This window comes from Protopterus annectens, chromosome 5.part1 (genome assembly GCF_019279795.1).
Source record: "Protopterus annectens isolate FY-2018-M chromosome 5.part1, PAN1.0, whole genome shotgun sequence".
Lineage (NCBI taxonomy): Eukaryota > Metazoa > Chordata > Ceratodontiformes > Protopteridae > Protopterus > Protopterus annectens.
In genome coordinates, this window is record NC_056736.1 from 143,807,008 (window position 1) to 143,823,902 (window position 16,895).

The following is a 16,895-nucleotide window of genomic DNA, read 5'->3' on the forward strand; positions in this document are numbered from 1 at the left end:
AAACCTCTGGTATTCTAGGTTTTGAATTTCACGCTTCTGAGCTTTCACTCTTCTCAGGATTCCACTTTATGGGCTGGAAATGCTGAATTTCGATATTTCAGTATTTTGAGCTTCTAAAGTGAATGCCACAACCCAGTCCATCAGCATGCTGTGGGCTGCTATAGAGAAGAATCCTATTATCTTGGATGGAGAGGTAAAGTTAGCACAAAAGTAAAAGGAAAATGATGTTTTGTTTTGAACTGAGATCATTCTGAATCCTTGGTGGGTACCTTCACTTTGTGGGCCCAACAAATCAATACTGATATATCACAGGGAAAAAAAGGAAGTGCTGGGTGCACTCATCCCAGGATAAAAAGTGCCCAGCCCTGGCAAATGCACTAGGACTAGGGCTGGTAGAAAGATTAATACATTGTCCTTTAAGTATGATAGAGATCTTGAGACAGTGTTAAGCCTTGATCCAACAGATGATCTAAGTGGCTAAATTATAGAATTAAAAAACAACGGTTTGCAAAAAGTTAAAAAAATGGACAGAATCCTTTAAAACAAGAAATGGGCACTTGAGGACTAAAAAGAAATAATTTCTATGAGCAACTAACCCAGAGTTCCCAAAAAGGTTACTCTGCAAGGGAAAAAAAATAGAGAAGAGAAAAATCATTGAAACAGAAAAAAAAGGCAAACATTACAGATGCCAAGTTATGGTCATTAAATAACTGAATAAAAACAAAATAAAGCAATATGTAGTAAGAAAACACTGAGTGAATTGGAAAAGGAAGCAAGCAATGAAATATTAAGATAGAAAAAAATCCTCATGCATTTGTTACATTAAAGAGAGGGAAGTGGACCCAAGAGAAGAAGTGAGTCCTAATATGGTGCAGTTCATATGCAGAAAAAAAAATCACCGTTAACTAATATTCATAAAGCATCGTCAAAAATATTTGAGGATGCATATAGGCAAAGGCAGACAGACATGATAAATGTTACAAAAGATAGAGCAGTAATGCAAAGGTGTAATGGAGTAACAAGAAAGTTTGATACAGAAATGGTGGAAATTGAAAATGAAGTGATAGGGCAGTTAATACAAGACACAACAGCCACTTTATTTAAACAGGTGCAGCTTGAAGAAGTGACAGAGGAAGTAGAACAGTGCACTAGTAGAGAAAAGCCACTGATTAGGTAAGTTAAATGTTGAAAGCAATGAAGGTACTTTACAAAGCAAAACAAAGTGTCATAATCATTTCAAAGCCAAGATATTTCCACACAGAGGCAAAAAGAGTAAAAAACACAAACTATAGAAAATAACTCAACCAAGAAAAAAATAATTCAATGGAAGACCTTCTGAATTTGATAGAAATGGATAAATATAACAATATGTATGACCGAATAAGTCCACCAATGCTGAATACATGGATTGACAAAAATAAATAAGGCAAATTATTAAAGTAATTGGAACAATAGAGATCCACATATTATGACAGAAATTAACAGACTACATTATTGTGAAGCAAAATTAATACCAAACAAGTTACTACTAATAAAACATTAATAAGTAAAGGAAAATAAAGGAGCAAAGAGATCACCATCATAGAAGTACTGACTAGAAACAACTGTGAAGCATTTGAAAAATGAAGAATCTTTACCGGAAAAATGCAGAAAAGGAAAGCAATCTAAATAAAGCCATTAGAAAAGTGAATGAGCTAAAACAAAATACAAAATCAAAACAGATCAGGATTTCAGTTACAGTATTTCAAACAACAATTTCAAAATCTCTGGAAGGCTGTAAAACGTAGGAGATACATTAAGAAATATAGATAAACAGTTTGGGGATGACACAAAGAAATTATAAAGGGAACAAGGAAAGAAAACAATAATAGCTGAGACACCACTATGGATAGTGCATTCTGGAGAAATACCAACCTTGGTTTCCTTATATGACTGTTCCCCAGCTATGTTTCCCTTCTTGGAACTTATGATGTGAGACTGTAGCTACTGCATGAGTAGCATAATCCATTTTAAAATACTAACCCTTTCCTTATGGCTGTGGTACCATGGATTTAGCATATGTAATTAAGGGAAGTATGGTTCCCAAAATAAGGGAGTTGGTTTGGGGTTTGTCCTCATCCAAACATTATATCAACATTATAAAGGGCAATGAGTCAGGGTATTGTTTTTTCAGTTGTCTGTATCTTATCATTTGTAGGTCTTTCCAATTTGAGCGCTCATAAGGAAAGCTGTTGTAAGACCAAATGCTCCTTGCTTTTTGACAGTCATTACAATGATCATCTTTTATTGTTCTTACTCTCTGTTTCTATAGTTGTGTAGAAACAATTGCTAAACCCATTAATGTGATAAATGCATGCGTTATCTACTTCATAAAATGTGTATGTGTGGTGGGGGGCACACCTCTTAATCTCTTAGAGCAAGAAATCTGGACAAAGCCATATATAAAGGTGAGAAAAAGGCCCCAAAATAGGAACAATTCTTAAATATTGCTCTTACAAACTTAGAAAGTTAATTGATTAACAGGTTTTGCATTAGAATTAATTTTCTGATGAGTATGAAGGCTGAAATTCAAATGTCTGTCATTATTTTCTAACGTCAATTTTTAATGATTTGCCACTAAATAGCTAGAAAAATAATATTTTATGAAGAACAAACCAAAAATATGAGGCAAAAATTTGGACATTCTGCAAAAATCTGTACAGTTGAGATGTATGGTGGGGGAGAGGAGTGCAATAAATACCCTTAAAGAGATGCAAAGACACAGACTGCCCTTAAGTGATGATACATTTCTCAAGCTAAGCCAGACCAACAGAGACAAGTTTAGATCACTAATCAAAATACAACACCATTTAATTAATATGTGGACCACACGTATATGCTCTGAATACTCATTACTCTTTATCAGATTAGTTTATAGGCAAAAGCTTGCTATTGGTAAGTGAAATGGTGCTGTCACTCAATAAACTGATGAAAACCTAAGGGAAGAGAACTATACTATCATTACCTCTTCCCCAGTACTTAGACTCTCTGAGTTTCCATTAGCAGCATTCATTATCAGGAGTCCCTATTTGTATATTTTTCTTTATGTTTCCATAGTATATTCTAGTTTCTTGAATGATCTCATGAAATTTAAACTTGTCATGAATTTTAAAACTAAGCAAAATCATTGCTATGCACATGTAAAACTATTTTTAATGTTTTAGTCTTTATTATCATTGTTAATCTTTCCATTTATATTTCTACTTTCTTAAATGGTGTTATAACACCTAAAATTTTAACAGTATTACTTTCTTTGGTCAGCTTTTCCTGGAGGTGAAATTTAGGAAGTCTTTCTAGCTCTGTAAGTTTTGTGTATCATATTTCTTCTAGTCTTGATTTTTGTTAGCATTGTTTGCAGTGCAAACTTATAGATGTTACTTCTGAAGACACACTGTTCATTGTCATTTTTGTGTTCAAGGAAATGAGGCCCTGATATCACAATATTGTAATCAAATAAGGAGGGAAAATGCTTGACATTGCATTCTAGAGACCTTGCTTTAGTAGATAAATGAACACCTTTGTAAATAGTTGTAGGTTGTACTATGCAGTAATGACAGAACTTTGTGCAACTTTTAACTAACCAATAAGTAATGATTTCTTTCTGAAAGACAGAATTCTTGGGTTTACTACATAATTGAAGCATAAACATTATGCACTCACTAAATAATAATTACATTTGTAGGTTTACTCCATGAACTAGTGGCATGTATCAAATAATTAGACAATGAAAGAAGGGTCGTGTGACAGTGCTGACAGTATATGAGTGATATCAATATATGAAGATGCTATTTATATATGTAGCAAATGCAGCACTGTTCTGCAGATAAGCAATTGTGTTAGCATGTCTTCAGTCTGAATGCTGGGCATCTGATCTGCATGAGCATCCTGGTGATTACTAGTGACATTTGTTACAGTCTGGTGACCCCCATCTGCCCTGCTCATTAAATGAGCCTTTTCATATTACATTGGGTAAGACTGCGAGAAGAAGACAAGGAAAGGAAATAATCTGAGAAAAAAATCTGTGCTGGTTCATAATTAGCTAACTGAATAGTTTATACATGCCTAGCCTTTACCAACAAGAAGGATAGGGGTGGTACATACGCCCTTTGATTAACATACTAAAATGCTGTAAATTAAAATCTTAGCAATACTTTGTATTCAGCTCAACAATGCAAGGACATTTTTTGTAATTTAAAGAAACAGCTGCTATAAAACTATTGTGTCAGTCCTGAAATATGTAGATTTCCAATGCAACACTATTGTTTGCTTTGAAATATGGAAAAATAAAGCTTTTTGTGGGTAGTTGAATTTATTTTGTGAAACAACAATTAAATGACAAAGATGGCCACAGCAATTTTCATAGTGAGTGCAATTCATTTCAAGAATTACATATATTACAGTTAAATGAAACGTTTTACGGTGTTTGCTGAAGGTGTTCTAAGCTGCAGAGAGACTGACCTACTGCCCACTGTGATATTGGGAAAAGATAAGTGTCAATTAACTTCTGCACTTTTGATTTAATATTGCTGTAATATATACAACTGGTTTAACTGTCCTTTTTGTTGTGTGATAGAGATGAGTTTCTGTTGCTGTTACCCTCAGTTTGCAATGAAATCATTTATCTAGAGGCCTATCTGTTTCTCAGTGAGAGAGAGTGAACAGGACCAGTTTAATCTAGCCAAGAGCATTCCTAAAACTGTTTTGTTGATTGGATAGGTTTCTGTTCCTCTACTTTTAACAGTGAGTGTTTTAAGTCAGATATACCTGTTTGCTGAAGCTGTTCTAAGCTGCAGAGAGACTGACCTACTGACTACTGTGATATTGGGAAAAGATAAGTGTTTATTCTCAATTAACTTCTGCACTTTTGATTTAATATCTCTATAATCTGTACAACTGGTCTTGGTGGCTTTGAGTTGCTTGCTTCTGGTATAAATTGATACTGGACACCCCCCCCCCCCCACTCACATTACATAAGCTCATTCTACTGTTTATAGTGAGAACTTAGCAAAGGCCCACCTTTTTAGCTTCTGAATATTGAATTATCTCTCTTCACTTTCTACTAAAAAAAAAAATATGTTTCCTGCCTTTCCTAGAACTAGTGAAGTCCAGATACAGATTTGCTGTATCCAGGGCTCTTTGTAAGCTTCTGAGCAGTGCCAAAAAGTCTGCTCTTCAATTTTACCCTTAGATCTGATAGTTCTCTCCTCTTCTGCACTTTTACTAGCTTATTAGTCTAGCACTTTACCAAACTTCTTGTAGCAATTATTGTAGCACACAAAGTTCTATCAGTACTAAATGTTCTACAAGGAAACAGCTGCAGTACTTATTATTAATGCCCACCCCTCCAGGCATGTCTAAAGGTCAGTTCCTTGTGCCTTCTCCTATTAACCTGGTGAGCATGGGCATCCTGAGGCAATGTAGCAATTGTCTCATGTACACTGCCAACCCTCTCCTCTTACCTTCCAACACTGAGACTTGTGAGAGATGTACTTGTATATCCAAATTGGAAACCACACACTCTCCAGCCAAGACCGGAATAGCTGGTCAAGAGGAAAAGGTCAACACTTGCACCACACCACATGGTACACATAGCCTTCCAGAACCCACATCAGCACTGCATTCACATAAAAACACAAACCACAAACCCACCTTTGTGGAGGCTCTCAATAAAAATCTACCCAAACAGCAGAGACCTCAAAGGTAGAAATGCACTCGATCACTACAACACAACACTAATCATGAGACACATAACTCACCTAAACAGTGTGCCATTCAAGCAAAGCCCCTAAGGCAAAACAGCATGCCCAACACACTAGTCATAGGTGACTTGATAGTGAGGCACACTGATGTCCCACTCAATAGGTTGAATAAGGAGAAAGTAACAGTCAGCTGCCTGTCAGGTGCCAGGATCCACCACATAACGCACGTACTCAGGTCCCTCAACAACAGGTAAAAATATTACTCTATCATTGTACATGTGGGGTGTGAGTGACCTGAGATGCAGCTCCCTGGACTACATGAAAAAAAGACATGAAGGAGCTCTCGGATTACATAGTCCAGGCGGGTATGACCCTAGCCCTGAGCAGCCTCCTACCATCACCCAGAATTATACCACAGTGCAAGCAGAAAATGATTGATTTCAGCAATTGGCTATGTTTCTGGTGTCATTCTAAGGGATCCAGTATCTGTCTGCCTGGGATGACATGATTGACAGACCTTGATGCTTTGTCAGAGATGGCCTGCATCTGTCACCCATGGGTTTCTGGGTACTGGATAAGGCTCTTGCCACCCCTATAGTGCCCTTTTAGGCGATGTTCCAAAGAGCAAATTACCACCGTAACAGCTATAAATAAATGCAAGTTGAGTGTCATACTGTTCAGCGCTAGATGTCTAAATCTTAAGATGCACTCAATCAAAGCACTCCTCAAAATAAAGAACATCGGCATTTGTGCTGTAGCAGAGACCTGGTTTAAAACGGCAGAAAGCATCCCTGCACTACTAGGCTATAACTAATTCCACACCTTTCTTCCCTGAAACATGGGACGAAGCTCCAAAGGCGGTGGTGTCTCCATTTTTGTAAAGGATATGCACACCTTCAGACTAGTAGTCCAGCATAATGCATCTGAGATACTTCAGGAACAACTAACATTGGGTAAGACGGCAATCCAGGTCATAGCCTGCTATAGGTCTGCAACCATGTCCCTAGACTCTCACTCCATGTTCCTAAGCACCCTGGAATCTGTCAAGGTCCGACCCAACAATCTCTCACCAGGAGACTTCAACTACCCCTCCATCAACTGGGAAAACTACTCAAGCACCAATACACTGGCCAAATGCTTCCTGGAGTTCATGAATTCCATTGCCCTGGACCAGCTTATTCTGAACCCACTAAAGGAAGCAACATCCTTGACCTGGTTATTACTAACATGGGCGACCATTGCTCTACACCAATAGTCAATCCCTTGCTGGCCAGATCCGAACATAACTAATCACCATGGAAATCCACATCTCACCCACAATCCCCGCAAAGGTAACCACTTTGAAAAACTTCTCCAAAGCTGACTTTGGACTCCTAAAAACAGAGGTAGCTGACTTCATGGCACCCATGCCAATGGAATATAGCTGCATGACTGCTGAATCATACACCAATGCACTATATGAACATGTACATAAATTCATGGAACTAGCCATACCCAACAGAACCAAGACGCTCTCCTCCAAAAAAAGGAAGCAATCTGGTGGTCCGCTGCCATTAATAAACTCTACAACAGAAGGAAGAAATTGTTGCAGAAAAAGGTGGAGTCTTAAGACTGAAAAAACTCCCTTATTAGCCTCAACAAATAGCCCTCTAAAGCCAGCTATGAAGGCAGAATTGTGGCAGACATTAAAAACACTAAAAATAATCACGACTTCTATAGCTATATCAAGAACATCCACGGCAATACCAATAGTTGCTCTGAGTTACTGTACAATGGTACCTTCTATACTGAGCCAACAGATATTGCCAACATCCTGGTCAACAGATTCAGTTCCAAATTTACCCCTCTCACTCCCCTCCCCCCATGGACCAATCACAATACCCAAAGAATGCCAGGCACCCAGCATTACTGCAGTATAGGTTAAAGCTGCATTGTCCAAGGCCAAGAATACAGCTTCCATGGGACCCAATAATTTCACTGGCTGTGTTCTACATGAACTACAAAACAAATAGGAACCACTTCTGTATGCCCTGTTCAGTCACAGCCAAACCTTAGGCTGTGTCTTTAACGAATGATGCACTGCTACAGTCATCCATCTCCATAAACAGGGTGCGACTACAGACCCTGGGAATTATCTCCCCATTAGCTTGACGAGTCTGATATATAAAGCTATGGAACACATCATCATGGACCTGATTAACAAGGATATAGGGAATCTTCAAACACTGTACCCCATGCAATTTGGCTTTGTGAAATGGAGATCATGCCTGCTCAACCTGGTTGACTTCTTTGAGTCAGTCACCAGGGCTGTGGATGAAGGTAAGGCAGTGCATACAGCCTACTTTGATCTGGCCAAGGCCTTTGATACCATTCATCACTCAGGAATTATTGATAAACTCACCAAACTAGGCATCAACCCCTATATCACTAGGTGGGTTGCAAACTGGCTAACAGACAGAACACACAGTGTGAAAGTAGCAGACTCCAAGTCAGACTGCTGATCAGTCATGAGTGGAGTCCAAGAGGGATCGGTCCTGGGTCCTCTCCTGTTCGGCATCTACTTCTCAGAAGTCCAGGCCAACACAAAGGGACTCTGGCTGACCAAGTTTATACATGACTGCAAGCTGGGAGCCTTTATTAATTCCCCAAGTGATGCAGAGATCCTACAGAAAGACTTCACTGAGACCAATGACGGGTGTCAAAATCATGGCCTTAAGATTAACACCAATAAAAGCGTCATCATTCCCTTTGGTAAAAACTCACTTCCCACTAATTATCATATTAATGGGAGCCCACTGAACACTGAAGCCTTTATAAGAGATCTGGGGATGCAGGTTGACAGCAACCTCTCCTTCGACCACCACATTGCCACTGAGGTCAAAAAGTCCTTCTAGGTGCCACATTTCATTAGCAAGAGTTTTGCATCCAGGATGAAAAAGGTCCATCTCTCTCTACTCTTGCCTCATTAGACCAATCATCAAGTATAATGCCCCATTTGGTATGTACCTCACTAGACACCTGCAACAGCTGGAGAGGCCACAGAAGTACCTCACGAAGAGGATCCTAGACATTAAACACATGTCCTACATGGACAGACTCAAAAGACTCCAGCTATTCTCTGTCTTGTATTGCCTACTTAGAGGTGATCGCTGCTTGACTTACAAAGCCATGTCTGACCCAGCCCTGTTAGAAATGTTACATCTAAAGAAATCCCACTCCCTCTGCCCTAAATGCTCCAGAGACCTCAACCTCATTACCACATTCAAAAAAACATGCTGGACGGACAGGTTCCTCACCCAGAGACTCCCCATGCTCTGGAATACACTTCCCAAACATGTTGAGCAGAATGCCTCTCTGTCCTTCTTCAAGAGAAATCTTGATGAGTAGATGGGTAATAGAAAGTAACTGTGATGGTGGTGCTGTGGTAACATTGTTACCAGACTGTAAAACTCTGTCCAGTTCGATTCTCAGCTAGAGCATCCTCTGCGTGGAGACATGCGTGAATGGGCAAGACTTCATTGAAGGTTTTGCATCAGGGCTGGCAACGTAAAAATCAACTACCAATCAGACCTGAGTTCCGCTGTGGTGACCCCTAACCGGGAAAAGCCAAAAGACACAACAAGATGGGTAATAGAAAGTCCACCCCGGTGATCACTCCAGTGGTTCTCCTTGACCGAGGCACTGGGAACTAATGTCAGGCGGCATGATACCAGGGCACTTCTATGGGCTAATCTTGTAAAGGCTCCAGGGCCATTAGCCTAGTACACACCTATAAACCTATGAACCTATAAGAACAATATTTGTAATATGTCCCTTATTTTAGGGCCTTTGCCCCCCCCCCCCATTATTTTAGGTTTTGTCCAGATTTCTAGTGCTAAGAGGCTGAGAGGTATGATATTTATACAGAACAGATCCTAGCATTTTGAGATTTAGACTTCTAGCATTGAGTAGCATTACCCTCAGTTTTTGCTTGCCTGTTCCCGTTACGATGGTGAATTTGTCATTTGAACCTTGCCTAAAAAAGGCACTATAGGAGTGGCAAGATACTTAGCCAGTATCTGGAATCCCAGGGGTGACAGGTGCAGGCCATCTCTGGCAAAGCATTGTAGTCTGTCGACCATGTCGTCCCAGGCAGACAAATACTGGATCCCCTTAGAATAACACCAGAAGCTTAGCCAATTGTTGAAGTCAATCATTTTGTCCTTGCATTGCGGTATCATTCTGGCCAACCTCAGCTAAGACTTCAGAGTAATCAAGCACTTATATGGTTTTCATTAGATTGGTCACTTCTTGCTAAGATCAACCTGTGTATGGTTACCTCACTTTGGTCAACTACGTAAATGATCAAAAGGGGTGTGATAAAAGGTGATTCCTGGGAAGGAGAATATGACCCTTCCCTGGGATTGTGTAATCCAAGAGTTAGCACATATAATTAGCAGAGTCTGGGTGTGCAGAGATGGTCCCCCCCCTAAAAAAAAGTACTGTTGAATACATTGCATGTTCTGATAAGTAACCTTGGAGCATGCTTAGAAACATGTCAATATTGTGAGATACTTGGCATTAAGCATGTTGACATAATGTGAAATTGACCTTACTCAGTAGATGCATATAAACACACACACACACACACACACACACACATATATATATATATATATATATATATATATATATATATAATGTGGTTAGTGTATGTTTATATTTTTGTTATTGCCCACATACTTGAGAGGTATCATTTCTCATTAAAGCATGGTAGGCTGTGAGGTAATGCTGAGCCCCTCTTTGGTTCATTGACTAGTACAGAGTGAAAGGATATTACTGAGTGAGATTTACTAATTTTTTTTTGTTTGCATGTGTTTCTGCAGGTAACAAGCACAATGTCATCAGAAGAAAATCTGTAGGCCACATGGGAGCTGCTCACCTCACAGGCTAAGACATTTTTGATGATTGTCCTGGTAATGAATTCTGGGCAGACACTGTACCCTTTCATACTAAGAGGATGAGGCCAAAGTGATGATGAAACCCAGGTGGCAGCAAAAAAATCTAAGGTGGGTAGATGACAGAACCATCATTGGTAGAAATAGTGAGAGAACAGGCAGCATGGGGCTGTGCAGTCAGGTAATGATGAACCATCTGCTAATGCAAAAGGTTTCTTAGCAGGTTAGTCAGCTGAAGATTACTTAGGAGGTTTTTTAGACATAATGTTGGGAAAAAGAGATTTAAATTGTTATGTAGTCTTATTGAGAAAGGTTTGAGCTCATTACATTTTGTGCCTGATAAAGCAAGTTTACTACAGTATGGGTAGAGTAATCGACAAAGTGTAACCCTGAGGCAATTACCCTTTTGTCAATCTTCAAGGTAATTTGGGCAACCAGGGGGTATTGCCAGTAAGTTGACCCACTTTGTGGAATAAGTTTCAACAAGAATGATGGCCGTATGCACATACCTCCTGCAGTAAAGCACAGGATTATAATAGGTAAATATGTCGATGTTTTCAAACTGCTGGATGCAGAGGGAATTCAGTGGCTTGTAGAATCAGATGGTACTGCATCAGAGGACCTTGCCTCTAGATTAGCATTACTTAGTAAGAAACACACATTGCACTTAAGTTACCTGGCACTTGCTCACTAAAGCAATTATATAAGTCAGCACTAAAAATTAAAAGCACTACACCCTCACTCCCCACTGGCCCTTGTTTTCAATTATTAAGGAATTCCCAATATTATTCTAGCATGTCCAAAGGTCAGTTGTCAATCTCCTCTCCGGTCCAGCTGGTGAATTTGGGAATCTTGAGGCAATGTTACAACTGCCTCATGTACACAGACAACCCTCTCCTCCTCCCAACAAATTCCAACACATGTGAGAGATGCAACCATATAGCCAAACAGGAGGCTAAGCTCTCTCAACTCAGTACTGGCATAACCAGTCAGGAGGAGAAGGAAACCACACTCACTACAATTCCAGTCTCACATAGACCTACCACGACAGCAAACCAAACACATAATCACACAAAAACATACTCGGAGGCTCTAAATAAAGATCTGCCTAAGCAGCAGAGACCTCCAAAGCAGACACCCAAGCAACCGCTACCCCAAAACAAAACATGTGCAACACATATCTCACAAAGCCAGTGTGCCGAACAGTCACAGCCCTTAAGACTAAACAACACACCTGATACACTTGTAATAGGTGACTCTATCGTCAGGCACACTGACGTCCCGCTCACCAGGCTGAACAAGGAGAGGGTCACGGTGAGCAGCCTGTCGGGCGCTAGGATCTGCCACATAACAGAAGCACTCAGGTCACTCCAAGGCAAGTACAAATATGACTCAGTCATTGTCCATGCTTGTGTGAATGACCTGAGACATACCTCCCTGGACTACATGAAAAGAGACATAAAGAAGCTCTCTGAGCATGTAGCCCAGGCCGGTATGACCCTGACCTTGAGTAGCATCTTACCCTCACCAAGAATGATGCCACAATATGAAGACAAGATGATCAATTTCAACAATTGGCTTAAGTACTGGTGTCATTCAAAGGGGATCCAATGCCTGTCAGCTTGGGATGATATGCTCGACAAGCCACGATGCTTCGCTAGGGACAGCTTGCACCTGTCACCCCTGGGCTTTTGGATATTGGCAAAGGCTCTTGCTACCCCCATAGTGCCTTTTTTAGGTAAGGCTCAAAAGACAAACCCACCTCCATAGGTATCACAAGGGATAAGAAACTAAGAGTAATGCTACTCAACGCCAGAAGTCTAAACCTCAAGATGCACGCACTCAAAACTCTCTTTAGCATGAAGAACATCGATATCTATGCAGTAACAGAAACCTGGTTCAGGGCTCCGGAGAGCACCACAGCACTACCAGGTTATACCTCATACCATGCTTTTCGGCCCCAAAACTTGGACCAAACCACAAAAGGAGGGGGAGTATCGATATTCATCAAAGATACCCACACCTCCAGGTTGGTGGCAAAACATGAAGCATCAGAGACTATCCATGTGCAACTAACAGTGGGTAAAACTGCCTTCCAGTTTATAGCCTGCTACAGACCACCCTCCCAAACCCAGGAACCCCACTCGGCCTTCCTGAGAACACTGGAAAATATGAAGGTCTCTCCAAACACCATTATATTGGGTGACTTCAACTACCCAAACATAGACTGGGAGCATTACTCTAGCCCTAGCCCAAAGGTTCCTGGAATTTATAAACTCAAATGCTATGGAACAACTTGTTACCACTCCCACAAGAGGAGAAAACATACTGGACCTGATCATCACCAACATGGGGACTCTATGCTCCAGACCAGAAGTGTATCCCTCACTGGTAATATCAGACCATAAACTAATCTCACTGGATATTCACATCCCGACCCCACCCCCTGCCCAGAAAACCACAGTGAAAAACTTCTCTAAAGCAAATTTCACACTCCTCAAAACCGAGATGGAATCCTTCAAAGCCCCCGGGCCTGTGGAAAATACGGCCCAGACCACAGAATCCTTTATAAACGCATTCTATGAACACCTTCAGGAATGCATGGATCATGCAATCCCAAATAAAACCGAGACCCAATCCTCCAAAGGCAGACGTCCTGTCTGGTGGACCCCAGCCATAAACAAACTATACAATAGAAGGAGGAAACTACTAAATGATAGAGCAAAATCCCAAAAAGGGAAGGCATCACTGATCAGTATTAGCAAAAAACTATGGGCACTCATAAAATTGTCTAAGGCCAGCTTCGAGAGAAAAATTGCACAGGACACTAAGGATAATCACAAGGCTTTCTTTAGTTATGTTAGGACCTGGGTGGTAATTCCCAGATATGCTCAGAATTAGTCCAAAATGACAAGAAATACACTGAACCCACAGACATTGCCAACATCCTAGCTGATAGGTTCAGCGCAAACTTTTCCCCCCTCCCCACCAAAAGGACAAATATCTATCCCAGCAGAGTGCTGCCTCCCTGACATCTCAGATGCTCAGGTAAGAGCCGCCCTCACCAAAGCAAAAAACACAGCATCAATGGGACCAGACGGTGTCCCGGGCTGCGTCCTACATGAACTCCAAGAAGAGCTAAACCCAAACATAAAACTACTGTTCAATCTCAGCCTTACTACAGGGTATGTGCCCAAAGAGTGGCATACAGCAACAGTGGTCCCTCTCCATAAAGGTGGTGCCTCAACGGATCCTGGAAACTATCACCCCATAAGCCTGACTAGCTTGGTCTGCAAAGCTATGGAAAGGATCATCATGGACCTCATAAATAAAGATATTGGGGACCTACAGACACTGGATCCTACCCAGTTCGGCTTTGTTAAGGGCAGATCCTGCCTCTTAAACCCAGTTGATTTCTTTGAAACAGTCACCAAGGCCATTGACGAGGGGAAGGTGTTCCACACAGCCTACCTGGACCTCGCAAAAGCCTTCAATTCAATACCCCACTCGGGCATTATAGATAAGCTCACCAGCTTAAATATAAACCCCTATGCCACTAGATGGATTGCAAACTGGCTCAAGGACAGAACCCACATGGTTAGAATTGATGGAGCCATGTCAGACTCCAAACCAGTTACAAGTGGTGTCCCACAAGGCTCAGTCCTTGGACTTCTCTTGTTCGGTATATATTTCTCTGAGGTACAGGCCAACACGGAAGGACTGTGGCTGACCAAGTTCACAGATGACTGCAAACTGGGTGCCATAATCGACTCTCCAGCCGACACAAGCATCCTCCGAAAGGGCCTCCTAGAAACAGACAACTGGTGCCAGAGCCATGGCCTCAAGCTAAATGCCAAAAAGTGTATAGTCATCCCCTTTGGCAAAAACAAAGTGCCCACAAATTACCACATAGGTGGTAATCCATTAAGTACAGAAGAAGTAATTAGGGACCTGGGGACCCAAGTTGATAGCAATCTCTCAGTTGACAACCACATAGCCAAAGTGGTTAGAAAAACATTTTATGTAGCCCACCTAATCATGAAGGGATTCACATCTAGATCAGGGGAGGTCATCGTGCCTCTTTACTCATCCCTCATCAGGCCCATAATTGAGTACAATGCCCCTTTTGGGATGTACCTTACCAGACACCTGCAGCAACTGGAAAGACCCCAAAAGTACCTCACCAAGAGGATCAAAGGGCTCAAACAGATGCCATATGCTGCATGGTTAAAGAAACTCCAGCTCTACTCAGTGGCATACCGCCTGTTCAGAGGCGATCTGTGCCTGACGTATAAAGCCATGTCCAACCCGGAATTAATGGACATGCTGCACCTCAGAAAATCCAAATCCCATCGAGCTATGCCGAGAGACTTGAACCTCAGCACTGAAATAAATAGGACATGCTGGAGGGACAGATTCATAACCCAGAGGCTGCCTTCACTCTGGAATAAAATCCCAGTCCAGGTTAGGCAGAGTCCCTCATTGACTCTCTTCAAGAGGAATCTTGATGAGTGGATGGGAGATCGTAGGTTTACCCCGGGTATCACTTCTGTGTTACTGTTAGACAGAGGCACAGTATAATAACCTCGAAAAAGGGCATAGCAAAATAAATTTAAAATGGGTGGCGAAAGCCAAACACATTCTGGCTAGGCTTATAAATGCCCTAGGGCAGATAGCCTAGTATGCACCGATGAACCTATGAACAACTGGGTAACGCTTATGTGTGTAATTGTGATAACTGAGTTAGTAGACTTATTGTTTTTATGCTTTTTATCTTGAAAAACAACCCCTGCAGACCCTTCTTTTAATGAATTATGTTCTGAATACCAACAAACATGCTGTCAGAAAAGCTGCAGGAAGGAATAATATGTAATTCCTTTATTAATAAATGGCTAAGGGCTTTTGTTTACCATAATAGCGAACTCCTTAGCTTTTGGTTATTGACTTATTTTCTGAACATGTGGAAGATGCAGCAGTTCAGGGGATTATACTCATGGCTCTGGTATGACAAGAAATTCAATAAATTGAAGGTGTTGAACAGGGCACTCAATTGGGAAGAGAGACTTGTATAGACATGGCTGAGTATAATTATGGACTATTAGTTCAGGATACGAAGGATGACCAGAAGGGCAGGATTAAAGCCTATTGAGCCTTTAATAGTGGGAACTGAGCATGGCTATCATTCTATTTTGTGCACTTCTGCTCACACTGTGAAATGGGAAATCACTAAGTGAAGTTCTGGGTTAAGGATGAAGCTACTTCTGTCAAGCCTGTATATCCAGCAGATCAGTCTCCAGTGTATGGCAGATGAGCCTGCAAGTAAGGGCAGGAGTTCCTTTTGAGGCTCCAATGGTATCCATGCCTTTCATGGCATCATGAAGAAGAATAACCCTCCACTTCCCCTTCAACATGAAGGTGCTGTCTGACACATTTGCCAAGTGTCCTGATTAATAACCAAAGGCATGTTTCACCAACAGTTTTTTTATTAAAATCCAAGGCCAAACTGAGCTTTTCCCCTTGTTACAATTTTCTGTTAGTTTCAGGCAGAGGAAATATGTTCCTCAGTCTGCTATCAAGGAGAGGCTAGTGTGTATGATCATAGGCCCTTTCAACTCTCCTCCTTTTCAGGCTTTCAGGATTCCTGCTTGGAGCTGGTTCATAGGAATAGACCTTCTAAGCTTAGGCTCATTCATCATCTGTCTTTCCCAAATGGGACCTCAATCAATGATGGTACACGGTTCATCACTGGATTATGCCATCTGAGTAATTAAATTCATAGATTCATAGATTAGTACTAGGCTAACTGCCCTTGTGGGCATTTTAAGCCTACTTAATTACTCCATGTAAGACTCAAACCCTGCACCTTGTGTCTATAAAGTAAACACCTTGACCATTATATCAACCTCCCCCTTGGCTCACAGAACTTGATGATGAATCAGACTTTCAGTTGCTGGCACAGCTGTACTGGATGCTTTTCAGTATGCATTTTCAAGGTCAGTTTAATTTTGAGACAGCAATGGCCATGTGCAACAGAGTGACATGCTCAGATTTTGCAAACTACTGCTCAGCCTTCCACTGGTGGTGGCAGCAGGGAACCCCACAGCAGGCAGCTGTCCATTATCTGCATGATTTTTTAATAGTGGGCAATAGTAAATCAGACAAATGGGAGGGTATGCAGTATTTCAGTTGCTGGGAGCACCCTTGCCAAAGGACAAATCTG